Here is a 17503-nt window from a genome sequence, read left to right on the forward strand (position 1 = left end):
TGTCGAAGTGCAAACATTGTTTTCAAACAGATATCATTGCCTGATCATACTCAACTATAAAAATTGCCAACACCATAACTTGTGATGAATAGGTGTCAGAGGTTTGAAATGAACTCTCAGAGACCAAACTACTCATGTAATCCCTAGGAATCAAATGGCTGCTTGGTAGGTTGGTAGATCAGGTATATTCAACACCATTTCTGAGCTTCAGTTGATAATTGAAAAGCTGGTTCAAGAACTCAACAGCACCACCAATCAACTGCATATAATTGACATCAATATAGTACTTCATCAACAATAGCACAAGACACATTCTTCTCAAGGTCATGTGGGACATTCCCCAAGATAGACCACATTCTGAGCCAAAAAAATGCACCTTAACAAGTTTTCAAAAGTCGATATCATACAGTGTGTGCTCTCAACCACAATGGAATAAAACTAGAAATCAATAAGGCAAAGATATCTTGGAAAAATCTCCCAAATACTTACTTGCAGATCAAAAACAAACTTCTAAATACAACATGAGTCAAAGGAAAAATCTCAAAAAAAAATTAATAAAACTCTGAACTAAATGAAAATACAACTTTCAAAACTTACAGGATTCAGCAAAGCAGTTCATAAAGAGAAACTCATAATATTGAATGCACATATTAGAAGAGATCTAAAATCACAAAGAAGATATAAAGATCGCAAATAGACATATGAAAATATGTTCAGCATCAAGTATCATCAAGGAATTGCAAATTAAAACAACAAAGAGATTCTGCTACACATCCAGTAGAATGGCCAAAATCCAAAACACTCAAACACCAAATGCTGGCAAGGAGGTGGAACAATAGGAACTCTCTCATTCATTGCTGGTAGAAATGCAAAATGGTACAGCCACTTTGTATGACAGTTTGACAGTTTCTTATAAAACTAAATATACTCTTATCATACTATCCACCAATAATCCTCTCTGGTATTTTCCTAAAGAGTTGAGTTGAAAATTTATGTTCACACAAAACCCTGTACACAAATCTTTATAGCAGTTTTATTCATAATTGCCAAAATTTGGAAGCAATCAAGGTGTCCTTCAGGAGGTGAATGGATAAGATAAACTGTGAAACAACACTGGAATATTATTCAGTGCTAAAAAAGATGGAGCAATCAAGCCACGAGAAGACATAAAGGAAACTAAAATGCATATTATTAACTGAAAGAAGCCAGTTTGAAAAGGCTACATAAGTATAATTCCAACTATATGACATTTTGCATAAGGTAGTAATGGAGACAGTAAAAAGATCCGTGAGTTCCAGAAGTTAATAGGGAGAAAGGAATGAATAGGTAGAGCAGAGAGGACTTTTAGGGCAGTGAACATACTCTGTATGACTCTATATTGATGAAAATATGTATCTACATTTGTCAATATCCACTGAGTCCTAACATTAACTGTGTAGGTTCATAGATGGTGATAAACATACCATTGTGGTGTGGAATACCAATAGTGAGAGGGTTTGTGCATGTGTGGGGACTGGGAAACACTTCAGTTTGTTGTGAACACAAAACTTCTCTTAAAAACTAAAGTTTATTATTTTTAAAAAGCTGGCTTAAGAACTCAGCACCAATGACTCAGTTGCGTGTTAATACACAGACTAACAATTCTCAGTTCTGAAGCAGTTCAGAAAGTGGTACTTTGAAGGTTAAATGGTTTTAGAAGTACCTTAAACAAATTAGTTTCCTCATATTTTGTTTTAAATGTAAGTAAAAAAATAATTGATAAAAACAATGCTAACTTAAGTGTGAGAAAATTAAGTATTACATAATATTCTGAGAGAAGAAAGCACTGTATTATTGCTAACAATAGTTTTTTGTACAATCTGAGATAAAAACGAATCCCTGACTAGCATTATAGAATTAAATGAAATCTGGTAGTGTAAGAACAAGTGGCAGCTGGATAGGGATTTGGCTACTCATGGTGCCACCAACTAGTTTTATGCCTATAGAAAAAGGAATTTATGGGAAAAGTAAGAGAATTACATTGGTCGGTAAAATATACAATGGAGATATCAGATTAATCAAAACTTAGAAATATCTCCATGGATGGCATGAGAAATGAAAGGCTGCAGATAGATTTGGGAGACATCAGTGTGGATGTCGATAAGATTGTTTAGGAAAAGAATGTAACGAGAAATGAATAGAAACAAGGGTGAGATTTTTATTAAATGAGATATAGATAATTAAGAAGAAGAGAACTATCCAGCATTTAATTGATTAGTAGCTAGGATGGTCATCTAGTTTCCAAGTCACAATCAAAACCAGTCTTTGTGAATAAGTGTTAGACCAGCAGGCAATGAAATATTCTAATTGGCTGTTAGACTTTGATGATTTTTTTCAAATCATAATGATATATTCATTAACATCACTATGCCCAATTAATATCTCAGTTAAAAAAAAGTAAAAAATAAAACATTGTAAAATTTTATTCTTTTATTCCTTCTTTTTGCCATATACTCAGAATATGTATTTTGTACATTTTTGTATGCATAATGCCTCTTTCTGAAATCATTCCAATCATGCCCCTATATATTTCCATATCAACTCTTATCATGATGCACTCAAATTTCTTGTTTGTCCATTTTTTCCCCCTTAGAACCCTTGATTCTCAATAGTTCTAACAGTGCCTTATTTACTATTTCACCACCAGAAATGTAGCACAGTGTCTGGCAGATAGCAGGTGCTCAATAAGTGCTGTTTTAACAAATTAACTAATGAACTATTTCTTAGGACTATACTTAGATAGATAAGGGCTATCAAATAGGCTAGAGGAAAGAGCAAGAACTTTGACACTACTTACAAGTTAGGTGACCCACAGAAAGCCCCATATTCTTTCCCAATTTCCCCACTAATAAAATAGAGATGATAACATCACCTATCTTGCAACATGGTTAAAACGAGTACATTTTATATGCAAATATAATTCGTAATTAGTCTGAGCTAATCAACATGCTTTTAAATGGAATTGTATTACAACAATAACAACAACTACAGGAACAAAAGAAAATCTTATCAGTGCATCCCGTTGTGAGTATATATGCCTTTTTCTTGTTCTTATAAAAAATGGAAATACCTTTATTAGCTAAAATATCCCTAATCCTGGATGATCCTCATTTTGAAATCAATGCTTACAAAAGCTAAATTTGAAGTCAAGACAACAGCTTTCATAAGAATCCTTTTCTTGAGACTGAGATACAAGGTTTAAGTACCTGGCACTGTTTTAAGTGAATTAAATGTTATCAATGCTGTTAATCTTCACAAAAGCCCCTGAGATAAACTCCTGTTATTCTCATTTTCACAGATGAGGAAACTGAGATACCCAAAGGTGAACTTATCCAAGTCACAAAATTAAAAAGAGAAAGAGTCAAAATTCTTGGTATTCAAAAAGAATTCCAAAACAGTTTATAGAATGCACTTTTATCCACTGTGCCCACAGCCCTCTCATGGAGAGATATGCAAGACAGAGGTAAGATATAGTTAAATATAAGTTTAATTAGTGGTTGTCTCACAGTTACAAATTCAGATATGCAATAAATATTCTAATATAGGTCAGAAACTTGGATCTGCATAAATATAGAATAGCATCAAAGAAAGAATAAATAAAATGTTTTCTACATGATAGTTTAAAAAGCAATTCATATTTTAAAAAATGTGAATGACTCACACAGATGTCTAATAGTATTCATTAAACATTCAAGTTGACTGAGCTTCCATCTTCTCTTTGTGTATTTCCCAGTGAGGAGGATAATGCATAAATTGTTCTTGAGGAACTTCAATGCCTCCCTTATCCCTCACTCCCCAATTTTTCCTCCAATCTATACCCAGTAGTTATCAATAATAACTCCAACATTTCCCTCTTCCACCTACAAGAACCACACTGTCAGTATTAGCAAACTCAACTTGAGGAGACTTCAAGATCAGTCAAAAGGAATATTGATTATTCTGATCTGATGAGGACCATCCTTTTAGAAAGCACTTGAAGTGTGATGTTATTGAAAAACTGTACTCTTTAGACTTTCACCTACATGTGAGTTACCATTGCATGGCAGTCACAATAGAAAGAGCTATAAAGATGGTAGAAAAGAGATAAATAGTCCACTCTTGATCTCAAGTATTCATGAACAGTAGCAAAAACGATAAAAGGAATGTGAATGCAGTTTTTTTTTTTTTACTGTAACGTTTACTTAGGTCAAGCTTGAGTCCAATGGCTCACCCATAACAGCAACAAATAGCTCAAAGCAATCACCAATGAAGTTTGGTTGCATTATTTATATCTAATGAATCATAACTTAAAGCAGCTATTTAAAAATATCTTAGGGGTGCCTGGGTGGCTCAGTCGGTTAAGTGTCCGACTTCGGCTCAGGTCATGATCTCACGTCCGTGAGTTCAAGCCCCTCGTCAGGCTCTGTGCTGACAGCTCAGAGCCTGGAGCCTGCTTCAGATTCTGTGTCTCTGACCCTTCCCCTTCTGTGCTCTGTCTCTCTCTGTCTCAAAAATAAATAAACATTAAAAATATTTTAATGGTAGCTCAATTTTTCAACTCTAGGTATCAAAATATTCGGGAAGGTGATCAGACTTGGAAAGTCTCATGGCTTTCCTTCATTCCTTCCTTCTCTCCTTTCTTTATTTCCTCCCTCTTTCCCTCTCTCCCTCTTTCCTTCTCTCCTTTCTTCTTTCTCTCTTCTTTCTACTCCCTCTGTCCCCTTCTCCCTTTTCTCCCTCTTCCATCCCCTCTATCCTCTCTTTTAAGTTTCTTATTTCTTGGAAAGAATTAGACTCACCACTAGAAATGTCTAAATAGCTACAGTTCTTTCAATAAAATAAAATAATTCTATATATTGTAAATGTCATGTCTCCAATGTTCAAGTAATAGATTTTTTTCTCATTTTGTAATATAAGTACAGTCAAGAAAAGGTAAGAAGCATTGGTTACTTTTTCAAAATAAAAGGGAAATGTAAATTTGAAAATCTGGAAACATTTTCCTTTTAACTTCTTGAACATCTGATGAAAATCATCAAAGGAAGCAATTCATTGCTACAAAATTCCTACTATCTTGTTGAAAAACACACATTTACTAATTATTATAAAATAATGTGAGTCTTGGAGTTTACTATGTAACATTTTATGTATTGAAATTGTTTTAGAAATAAAATCCTACAAGTTTTTAAGTTAATAGTATATAGATTGCAATGTTACTGAAGATACAATAGCCATATGAAAAATCATAATAAACATCTTAGCATGAACTGCATGCATAACCCTATTTTAGCATAAGTACTTGCTGAACTCACCATATTATAAGGCAAGTATTGTGACTTTCTTTCAGAAATGTGGAAAAGCAGTTTGCTATTCTCTCCCACATTCTCTGGGTTTTTATAGGCCAGTTCACTTTGTCTCCACTGTGAAATACCTTAAAAGGTAATAAGGTATTCTGATCTAGTAGTAATTTATTATACCCGTTAATCTTGTAAAATTGCCCTTTGCATGTAATAATTTGTTATTCTTTTATTAGACCTTCTTCTGCATACTGTGTTTATCATAAAGATGTCACCATTGTGATGCCTAGCAACCATTACAATGTTCTGGAGGTGTTTGCATATATTTTCCTGGGGGAGAGATCTGCGTGGTCCCTGCATGGGAGAGCTGTCAGTGTATTCTGATGTATGAGGATAAAAGGAGCCCCTGCTGCAGACTCCAATAAGCTCAAGTCACAGCCTGAAAGCAGTGACTTGGGCATCACTATACCGTGTTAGAAAATGTGTCAATTATCACATGGACCGCCTAAGGGTATTGCCTGGGTCTAGGTCATAAAACCATCAAGACTGAAGGGAGAAAAAATTGATGAAGAAGTAAGTTGAGTTAATTGATAACAAGGAAGCCTGTATATGGAATGTTCATTGTAACTTGAGACCCCCCAATTTTTGTCTGAGAAGCTTTCCTGTGGATGATCCCATGAGTAAAACTAAAGCTGTCTATCTTCTCCGACATAAAGTATGTATAACTGGCATTTTAGGCATTTCCTAAAAGCCAGTAGGTAGTTGTCAAACTAGTCAAGAAGCCATAAAAATAAAAATAAAATCATGCTAATAATGTTATAGTTGTTTTTGCTATTATTGTGATTCTTAATATACAGTGCTATTGTTTATATGTGAATACAGTGGGGACCACTTAGATATGTAGCCTAGGGCTTAAGTCATGAAAGCTTTATGCACCACTTATGTAGGTTTCTGTGCACTTTACTCAGGGAAAAGGGAAAATACATATTTTTCACACATTTGCAGGGGTTTCTAAGTTAGTTCAATGAGCCCCTTTTCAAATTTCCTTGCGTTCCCTTGAATTACTGATAATATTTAAGGTATTTGTATCAGATGTGTTCCTTTAAGAAACCACTCTTCACTAGGCATGGGAATAAGCATTAAAGAAACCAGCTGTTTAAATAGGGTGCCAAAACTTACCACGTGGTCAGTTTTGCTAAATATTTTAATTTTTATTATACAACAAATCATTAGTTTTAAGTATATATTGAGGAGACAGTTTGCTCAAAATAGGCAGCAAGGCACACATAGATCCTGAGGTACCCAGGATTACTGCCTCAGACTTTTCAAAAGCACATCCTTTTCAAAATAACATTGTTAGTACAGAGGCACACAGGCCAGAAAATTATCCATCATTTTACTGGTGCTAAACAAAAAAGATTTTTCTAAACTAAATTTTCAGTTTTATATTAAAAAAAATATAAAAAGACATGGCCTCTCTCACTTAAAATATAATAGAAGCATTTTTCATGAGAGTGATGTTAATAGTGATGATAATTATAAGCAATATTTCCCAGTATAGATTTGTTTTCTGGCACTGGATGCTTTCTTTGAAAGTAAAACCAAATATTGAGTTAAAAGAAGCGATATCAGAAAAAAGAAAAACAAAAATGAGCTTCATTAAGATGTTTAACTAAAACCTTTTATTTCTTTAACTGGAAGCATGTTCTTACTACCAGCCAGTATTCCAGTGAAGTGGACAGACGTTTTATTAAGCCTTATCTCTCATCTATTCTATTTTTGCATAAATTGGTACAATTTTTCTATGTGTGCAAGGACAGCAATGCAATCTTCCAAAGAGATAGTTTAAGTTTTTTATTTATACACTACATGGCAAGTAGGAAGATGACAGTCTCTGGAATCTATAGACTTACCTTTGCTACAAGCTAGCTATGTACCTGTCAAAGTTATAGAAGCCTTGGGTTGCATATCAAAAAAAAAAAAGTTTAATATGGTCATACCTGCTGCAAAAACTACTACTATGAAAACAAGTGGAATAACTGCTGTTAAAATATTTCAGAACAGGCAGTACGACAAAATATTACTTCTAATTGTCCACATTAGGCTTAAATTATAGTCCATCACTATTACATATTACTATTATTTTCAAAGTACACTCAATTATTAACTGCCTAGGACTTTTAAAACAGACTAAAACTTTCTTTTGATAGCTAAATAAGTTAAGAAAAGAAGGGCTATTCCAAATAGATATCAGGTTATCAATTTACCATTTTTTCTTCTTTTATTATAATTAGAGGAATTTGTTCTGAAATGGAATGGATTATAAGGCTATTCCACAAATATATGAAAATTCCAAATTTTGGCCCGGAACTATAGGTCATGAGATAAGATACAATTCAGGTTCAGTATCTTCGGAGGGATTCCACATAAAGGGAGTAAAAGCAGAATGGGGTGGGGAGGGTAGTAATTTAAATTGAAACTGTTTCAAGGATAATATTATATCACATTCTATTAGAAAATAATAGCAAGAATGGTCCCTGGGCACTAAAATTTAATTGGGCCTGCTCTAATAATGCGGGGTGTGGAAAATACACTTTAAAACTGACCTGAGTTGTTTGCTGTGGTTTTCAATGAAGAGTTTCCTTTATCTTATTGCAACAAATTTATCTTCTAGGGATATCACAGGAAAGAAATAGGCAACTCTTCAAACAAGATAAATAGAAACTTTTTAATGAAAACTTCTGTATCTCAGGTTTATAACAATACCCATTCATTTGTACATGACATCATAGCTCATGAAAAAGGACTTCAGGCAGAAGAGCCATATTCTCTTAGATAATAAATAAAAAATGTGCTGATATCTAGACTGGGAGTAACCCTCTTGACCAGAGCAGAATTGCTCCTGTATTAGCTCTATACTAACTCACAGAATGCAAATAATAAGGAATACAACCTGGTTAATTAGTTGGAATTAGATGCAGCTCCAGTGACAGAAATCCAAAATGAAAGTAAATAAAATAAAGCCACTTGTTTCATTCTTTCACATAAGCAAAATCTGGGGAATTGAGTGCTCTTATGTGTTCCAAGATTAAAAGGAATCTGGATATTATGTCATCAACATGTAGCTTTTACCTCATTGTCCAAGAAGACTCTTCAAACTCCAACATCCCAAATTTACATTCCAACTGGAGGCAAAGTTGAATGATAAGAAATTGTGCATCATTGAGGATAAAAATAGAAGCTACTGATATATACTCCCAAGACACAAAGAATAAACATTTTTGTTTTCCTTACATTCATCAATCCAGGTTAATTTAGCTGGCTGCTCTTCACTTCTGTGTCCACTAAAGAACATGGATTCCATCTTCCTTTCTTCTTCATCATTTCTAGTTTTAGTTTATACAGCTGAACCTGGAAAATAGACATGTCCACCTTGAAATTCACGTGAAGGGGAAAAAGTAGAACACATGAACAATTTTTCAAGTCCTACATCTAGAAGTGACACATATTAATCATTTTATTCATCTTTTGTTGGCAAGAATATCATTATATGGGTACATTTAGAAGTGGGGGGCGCCTCAGTGGCTCAGTCAGTTGAGCATCTGACTCTTGATTTCGGCTCAGGTTATGATCCCAGGGTCATGGGATCACGCCCCACAAAGGGCTCCACGGTGAGCATGGAGACTACTTATGATTCTCTCTCTCCCTCTGCCCCTCCCCTCTCTCACATACGTGTTTTCTTTATCTCTCTAAAACAAAACAAAACAAAAGAAAATACAAACAAACAAAAAAGAAGTGATTAAGGGAGGGTAAGGCAGTATCGGCCTGAGCATCTACCTCCCAGCTACAAATTTATTATTATGGAAAAATAAAAAAAAATTTTACTTTTTATTTACAAGTCTGCTCTATTCAAAATGGTCTATACATTCCTTTTCAAGTCACATATAACTCACACACACTAAACTTTCACTTTCTGGAACATAGTTGTATTTCTATAAAGAAATACTAAGGAACACATTATTTGAAACTTAAGGCTTTAAAAAAAGAGGACAAAGAGTTATGAGATGAGATAGGCATTATTGTGATTAGTGCATGAGGAAAAAGCAATTTAGATAAGGATGACATTAGGAATGACAAATGAAGAAATGATATAGAGAAGGGTGAGGTAAGTGAGTTGTAGCAGAGTCAGAGATGTGGCCTGGGACAAAATCATGAGGATCTTTGAGGCCACACTGAGGATGTCACATTTTATTCTGAGATGCGAAGCCCTGAGATGACCCTGAGCACAGAAGTTACTGATTTTTCTTTTGCCACAATAGGGCTAATCTAGCTGCAAAGTGACTAGTTAGGAGGATATTACAGTAGTCCAGAAGAGGAAGGATGATGTTGGCCTTGCGATGTGGTCAGATACTGGACAAAGTCTGCTGACGGTTTGGATACGGTGGGCAAAACAATAAAAGAATTCTCAAGTACTTTGAAGCAACTGGTAGAATGGATGGAGGCACTATGGACTGGCAAGGGAAACTGGCAAAAGATAAGCAGTGGAGACGAAACCAGGAGTTATATTTGGAACATATTAAGTCTGAGTTGTAGATTTCTATCTGTGTTAACTTGAGCAAGTAACTATATCCCACATTTCTTACCTATAATTTGAGAATAATAATATTATCAACTTCATGGAGTTGTTATGAGGACTAAATTAGTTAAGACACGTAAACCTTTAGAATAGTGACTACAACATAATAATGGCACAATAGGGCTAAACAACAGAAAAATATAAATTCCAAAGAGAGATCATTGGGAGGGAAGTTGGGCATATGAGTCTAGATTCAGACAGGCAGTCTTGGGCTAAGGGTAGAAATGTGAGGGCTCTAGCATCTGGCTGGTGTTTAAAGCTCTAGGAGTGAGGGAGATGACTTAGGAATTGAGTGTAGATAGAAAACTAAGGAGCTCAGATGCTTAGATTGAGAAATCAATCCAGTGTTTGGAAGTGAGGAAAAATGAAGAAACCTGGATAAGGAAACTAAAAAGAAGTAACCAGTGAGGGCATAGGAGATCCCAGTGAATAGGATGTAAGACTTTGTGTTTCCAACTTGACATACAGTGGGCCCAAAGGACCAAGACTAAATTAATAAATGGAATAAAGTGATATTTTCTTAGTGTAGTGCTGAAGTTAAAGGGACTGGTATTACACAGACATAATTGGCTGTAACTGAACACATATTGACAAAATGTGACTCCACCCCTTATTTCACATTGCCTCAGAAGCATTTGTTTAAAAATGTACCTTAAAAGTTTGTCAGAAATCTATATCGAGACTACATGTTTATAGTCTCCAAAAGTCATCATGACATATGTTCACATATAGTGTTTTAGCACCACCATATTCTATAACATGTCAAAGATCACCAGAGGGGTTTCTCTCTAACATTCAGCTCTACTTCATGATCTTTCTTTTAATGTATTTAACCTTATTATTAGAAGCTCATTCCAATAATGGAGAAGGGAGAAGCAAGATTAAATATATTTATATCTGTTTTGGTCTTCTTACCTTGCCATTGCATACCTTGCAATCATTCTGGGATTCAGAACCTCTTGAATATTTAGTTCAAGGAAAAACTGAAAAATTTTAGTATTTTTCAAAATAAAAAATAGTTTGGGTTTTGATTTGAAGCGAAGTGTGCAGGTTAAGTTGTAGCCTATTTTTCTCAATATCGGGTGTTGTGCTTTAGAGGTAACAGCCATGTAGTCTAAACAATTTTACATTTTCTTGACAAAACATTTATGTCATATCATGGTAGCTTAAAGGGTCTGAGTCCAAAATGGAATGGACTAGAATTAACTAGTAACTTAGGCATGATTGGGAAATGTTATTTTCCTTCAGAAGGGCAAGAATTCAATTTAATTTTCTAGAAAAGGTAATTTAGAAGTAATACTGCAGTATCTATGTTCATGCAAATGTAAGCAAACCAAACACATGCATGACACATGCACACACACACACACACGCGCACACACACACACACACACACACTTTTAACATATTTCTAAAAGGTGAACTAGGACAGGAAAGGACACTGTAAGAAACAGTAAGATCAGACCAGTGACATTTAATTTCCAATAGCACGTTGCCAGAGGTAGAACATAAGGATAAATATTTAAGTTACATGTAATGTTATAGACCAAGAGCTCTGTTTCTCTAATCAAAACTAGTGCAGGGATCTGCCAGTTGCTCAACCTCATGACCTAAGGTGATAGAAGATTCATAGCAAACTAAAACCAGCTGGATAGATGTGTAGAGTACACACAGCTGACTCCAAATCCTTGAATGGATGTACAAACACAAATATGCATGTGTACACTGTGCATCTGCTTCCTGTCAACTGCCCTCATTAGGTGGGATAAAGGCTCAGGCACACGTTTAATATAATTGCTAGTAAATATGGTAACTATTTTCTTCTACTAAAGTTACAAAATTCTTTGAATTTTATATCAGGGACTAAACTTGTAATGGAAGATGATGTTTGATGGTGTTTAAACGCAGAGTATGTCACTTTATAAAGCATAGGCCTCTTTTAAGTTATTTTTTTTTAACTTCTTGACATGTGTCACAATTTGGAATTCTGCTCTCATGGGATAAATGCCAGATTACATGGTGTAGTATTTTTATCCTCTGTACTTTCGCTGTAGAAGCATACAACATCAAAGGAGAGGCACATCACTCACATCAGCAGAAAATGGAATAGGACTATAATATGCTGGCTTTGATCTTGCCTTCTCGTAATTATCTTGGCTGCATGCATGCATTGAGAGTAAGATTTGAATTAATAAGGCCAAGAAATCTTAGAAAATGTAAGAGGTATCCCTGAATATAAACCTCACCTATCTTCAACATGATAGATTGCAGTGAGGTCTACCCAGTTGTGAGTTGTTAATTTAAAGCATTAATCATGAAATGTTATTTTCTCTTAAAACTTGTCACTGCTATATTTAAGACAGCAATGCTGGCAATTAAGACATAATCACTTTTAAGTTCAACTCACCTCTAATAAAGAATATTTACCTGACGTTCATCTGGTTTCATGTGGGTTTTCACACCACAGGACCTAGGGTAAAAATCATTAAATGTCTTTTTTTTTTAAGTCATCATTGCAGTTCAGTCCACTCATTACAAATTACTAGAATATTGCCTCAGGAAAGATATTGCTTTTGATATGGAAAGTAAATCAAATCATCAACATCTACATAGGATCTATAGACAGAGTATGGGGATATTATATTCTGAGCTAGTCTCTTCATTTTCCTATTTGCTTGTTTACCAGTGTCGATTGTCATATTGGCTGAAAGGATTCTATCTTCCCCTACATGAGTAAAAGTTACCCTGTGTATTGGAGGTTAATAAGGTGGCTATGTTTCAGAAACATCAAAGGCCAACACACTCTAGAGATTAGAGAGATTTCGGCAGCAAAATATTTCTGAAATATGTGAGGATTCAATTCCCTTTGTACCTGATTAGTTACCACACATGAGAGGCGTTGCCCTCTGTCGACACCAAATAGTAGGTGTTTCACTCACATAAAGATGTCTCACAAGACATTGTGTACTGTCCTAACTAGAGACTGCTTCACCTATAGTAATTTCAAGACTGTTCTTTTAAACTTGTTAACGAATCTGTACCTGAAATAAATTAGAACCAAAGTATTCAATTTTTATGCACTAAACGCAAGTTAAATGCACATGAATAGAGCCATCAGATTGAATAACATGGAAGTCAGTCTCAGTTCCCCTCAAAACCTTATACCAAAAGAAAAGAAAAAAAAAAGATGTTCTAAATCTTAGAAAGCAGGATTAGAAGCTATTTGTGTAGCAAACTGACAAAAGAACAAATTTCTCTGAAGAAACGTTTCCTCTCAGGATTTAAAATAGCTCCTGATTCTCTCTAATGACCCAAACTCATTTTGTAATAAATTAGGGTTGAGAAATAAAGAATTTCCTTCCAAGAAAACAGCAGCCACAACTTTCATATTTTTTCAGTGTTGTGAATTCTAGTTTGTGGTATAAACAGTAATAAAAGCATTTGCTTCCTAAAAGTGGTGTTCGATTCTATCTAGTGACTTTCCGAGAGAGCTAAATATACAGGATACTCTTTCACTGATGCTTCTATATACTAGGCCGGGAAAGCTGAAAATAAAAAGCATTGCAGAGTTGTGATAAGGAATGATACATATTCTTGTCTCCCATTGCAGACTTCCCATATCCCTGGTTTGTGCTTTGACGTGGTGTGTTTGCCTCTGTTTGGTTATCTGTAGAGTGGGCCAGGAGCCAAACAAGAACTCAATTCCAGTGGAAAGGGAAGCTTTGTTTGTACCCCACCTCCTGAAGTGCTGACAAGCAAGAAACCAATCATTCTCCTAAGTATGTGCTAGCTTCCCATGGAGGTTTTATTTTTCACTCTGGGTAAAATGAGAAATGTTGAAAGTTTACAGACCAACAATTAGCTAACCCAAAGTAAGCATCTAGTCTTTAGTAACAGGAAAGCATCTTAAAGGAGAGGTCGATCTTGTCACCACTGGAGTTAAAATGCTGGAGGAACTTGCTAATTTAGGGGAGAAAAAGTCTTGTGAGCAGGTGTACCACCACAATCAGAAATATTCTTAAAACAAAAGAAAGAGCACAAGTATTAGGTAGGCTATCTATATCCAAAGAAGGAGTAAGCCTCAGCAATCAGAGTTGGCCTCTTGTTGCAAAATTCATATGGTCTCAGTAGCTTGCGGCCCTGCCAACCAAAATTCTAAAAACTGTTTTTTTTTCCTCCTCTCCCACATCGCCCAAGTTCCTTGCAGTCTTAAGTGTTGGAGAAAAGGTCACCAGAGTTAAAGCAGTGGCTGGGAGGACTTCCCATATAAGCAAAGCCCATTCCCAGTGGCTGTTACATGCTCATTTTTCCAGCTGAATGAAATCCAACAAGGGCAGGCTTGGATTCAGGCTCACATCAGTCCAGTCCCTTCAGCAGGGCCTGGATATTAAAGTAGGGGTGATTTAGGGAGCTGTGTGTGTCGGCATCCATCAGCCAAGAAGCGCAAAATACTGCTCAGATCTGGGAAGCCCTTCAGCTTGGCCGCATGCTCTCACCACCGCCTAAGAGTATTTGAGCACAAGATTTCTTTCCTTGTGCATTGAATGATTGTGGTGCACTCTTCGAACAGAAGGAAATATAAGACATCCAGAGTGGTTTAAGAACACCAAAGCTTCCTTCTCTGGTTTTTACTTGAACATAAAGTATATTTAAAATGCCTAAAGTTATTTTATACCAGAAATGTACAGATTCCAATATCAGCACCAGATATAAAAGTAAATTATTTCAGTAATAGAACGTTGTGGTGCAAAAACTCCTCGACAAACAACAGCTCCTTCATGATCTCTAAGCCTATCAATTACATTTTATTATTTCTCTGAATTGTGGCATTGAAAAAATTTTAGTGTTAGGTTGTTTATAGCACTTGCATATTTCTTCAGAATGCCTAAAACAAAGAGACTTTCCTGCAAATGACAGACTGTAATTTCCATATTTCAACAAATCTCTTTCATTTCCTAAATAAACAACAGAAATTTCTATCTGAGGTCCCTGTGACCTGATGACTCAGCCAGTAATTCAAACTCCTAGTGCCTCATGCAAGCAACATTTTGGAGAACTGTGGATTTAAGGGTTGTGCTGGAGAAAACAGCCATTTCAGAAAGACGGTGGGTGAATTTTCATTCCTATTAAAAGTATTCCCATATAGGGCTGATATTTGACTCACTTGTTTTCTGTCAATAATTTCGGGAGAGACAGAACTGATTAGAAGCTTCAACTCCAGTATTTACATCTCTGACTTTGCCCATACATTTCACTTAAAATATAGACACCAGGGACATTCTATTCTGAGCTATGTAAGGGGAAGGGTGTGTTACTGTTTTATTATTGATGCCAACCACATGGCATAATTTCACAGGTGTAATTATTACCCTGATCCCGGGCTTTTCTATGGAATTAAATATTGCAGATTTCTGTTCCCACACCAGCTAAGGTGACTTTTTTTTTGGTAATTTTACCAATAATACAGTCTATCAAAATAATTAAACATAAATTCAAGGTAAAAAGAGATTGTGATTTTTTTTAAATGTTGAATCCTGACCTGAAGTGAAAAATGTTAATAAATACAAAAACATTGTTGCCTCTCCAACTGTCAGGATTATCTACTAAAAGATGCATAATAGTCGTATTAAAATCTCAAGACATTTGTGACTTTATAAAAAAATAGAACTAGAAAGTTTGAGATCAGGAATATATATGCATGAAAACTACATACAAGTATTTTATGTTTCTTAAATGAAAACAGGGAATAGTAAACTAAATAAAGAGAAGAGCTATGAGGAGTTATGCACTTTGAAATATTTACAATTAATTGTTATTTGCTAAACATTGGAAAATTTTTCAGGAATTTTTTCTACAGAATTTAAGTAGAAATCCTTATGAATCTGCTCCGGTTAATGTCTTATCTGGCAGGCTATGTGCATAATGCCAAAATGCTTCATTTACCTCATTACCTGGGATACACAGAGGTTTGTATCCTGCCTCTTTGGGCCTAATATAGTTTTTGAGAAACACCAAGTAACTAAAATATTTGATGTGAAGTAAAGGCTTTAGGTGATCCTTAGTTAACCTATACAACTCAATAGGTATTTCTCAAACACCATCAAGAGACACTAGCTTCGCTTGTGATATCTTTTGCCACAACAGTCATGGACCCTCTAACTGACTGCTAGCTCATTCTATCTGAAGTCAGAATCAGTCCAAAAGCAAGGTTCTCTCTTTGTCTTCTCTGCCTCACACCTTGTGTCTAGTATAGTTGACACTTAATAAGTAAACTACATAATTAGAAAGAATACAGAAAGATCACTTTATGTAAACAACGTAAATGTATTAAGCAAAAATAAAAGTTTTTCAACCAGTGTGGATGCAATGGTGCAGTCAATAAACACAGTTAAGCAGTCAAAAAATAATAATACACACTTTCCATTTCTCTTGTATCTCAGTGTAGAAAATACTAATATGGACCTACCTGTAATGGTCAACCATACTTGTAAATGTCTCCATTCCATGCTGTTGACTTCTTACACAGACTATAAGTACTACAGATTCTCTAATGGATCTGGTTATCCACAAAGACTGAGAATATTTTTGTTAGAAAACCCTCAAGTTGGGGGCGTCTGGGTGGCTTAGTAAGTTAAGCACCTGACTCTCAATTTTGGCTCAGGTCATGATCTTGTGGTTCTTGGGATGGAGCCCTCATCAGGCTCTGCACTGACAGCATGGAGCCTGCTTGGGATTTTCTCTCCTTCTCTCTCTGCCCCTCTCCTGCTCTTGCACTGGCTCTCTCTCTCTCTCTCTCTCTCTCTCTCTCTCTTTGAAAATAAATAAATAAACTTTAAAAAATAAAGAAAAGAAAACCCTCAACTTGGCCTGAAACTTGATGTCAGGCTGTGGCAAGGTTGTAGAAGCAAATGTTGTCTTCTGAATCTGAGCACTCTTTACTTTCTCTGCAAGTAAACCAGCAAGTAATTCCTAAGGAATTTTGGTAACGTTTGCCTTGATTCGGCAATGTCTTTTGTTTGGGGTGTGGGGAGCAATTTCTAAATGACCTCAATTTTTTTCAGATCACATGCCTATCATTCCTGGTCATCTTTGTAAAGCAGATCATATGTTCCTGTGAGTCCTTTCAGATTTCAATTTCTCATTTACATATGCTCTGAGATCTATAATCTTACCAAGTCTATTGCTATTCAGTTCATAAAATATTGTTTCAGATAGAAACACTCGACCTCTAAGAAGAGTCAGCGAAAAAGATGAATGTTGTACTTGACCTTACAGTGTTTAGTGTCTAGTGAGAAACACAGAAAAGTAAACAAAAAAATCAAAACACACTATGATAAAGTCTATGTTAGGTATAATATAGGATTTCAAGGAAGCATATCACCTAATCCAAATATGGAGGTTCAGAGATGTCTTCTTAGAGAAAGTAGAAGTCTAAATTGAAGTCTGAAGGATCAAATGAAACCTGAGGTAAGTTTGAAAGTGGACTGGCTCATTGGAGGGTGGAGCAGCTGGGCTATAAGGTAAAAAACTTGGATGATCAGGAGAGTGCTCTAAA

General features: G+C 35.4%; 1 long non-coding RNA gene across 3 annotated transcripts in view; it reads right to left on the reverse strand.

Annotated features, from left to right (window-relative positions):
* Nucleotides 1-16737, reverse strand: part of LOC132664210 (uncharacterized) — a 167440-nt gene extending 150703 nt beyond the window's left edge. For 2 of the 3 annotated variants that reach the window (XR_009603516.2, XR_009603518.2), the window contains exons 1-2: nt 16415-16737; nt 8607-8723 (exon numbers count right to left, since the gene is read on the reverse strand). This is a non-coding gene — a long non-coding RNA (uncharacterized LOC132664210). Of the gene's footprint in view, nt 1-8606; nt 8724-12355; nt 12419-16414 lie in introns of all 3 variants that reach the window. The other variant, XR_009603517.2, reaches the window with a different exon arrangement.
* Between the last annotated feature and the right edge of the window lie 766 nt (nt 16738-17503).

This window comes from Panthera onca, chromosome F2 (assembly GCF_046562875.1).
Source record: "Panthera onca isolate mPanOnc1 chromosome F2, mPanOnc1 haplotype 2, whole genome shotgun sequence".
Classification (NCBI taxonomy): domain Eukaryota; kingdom Metazoa; phylum Chordata; class Mammalia; order Carnivora; family Felidae; genus Panthera; species Panthera onca.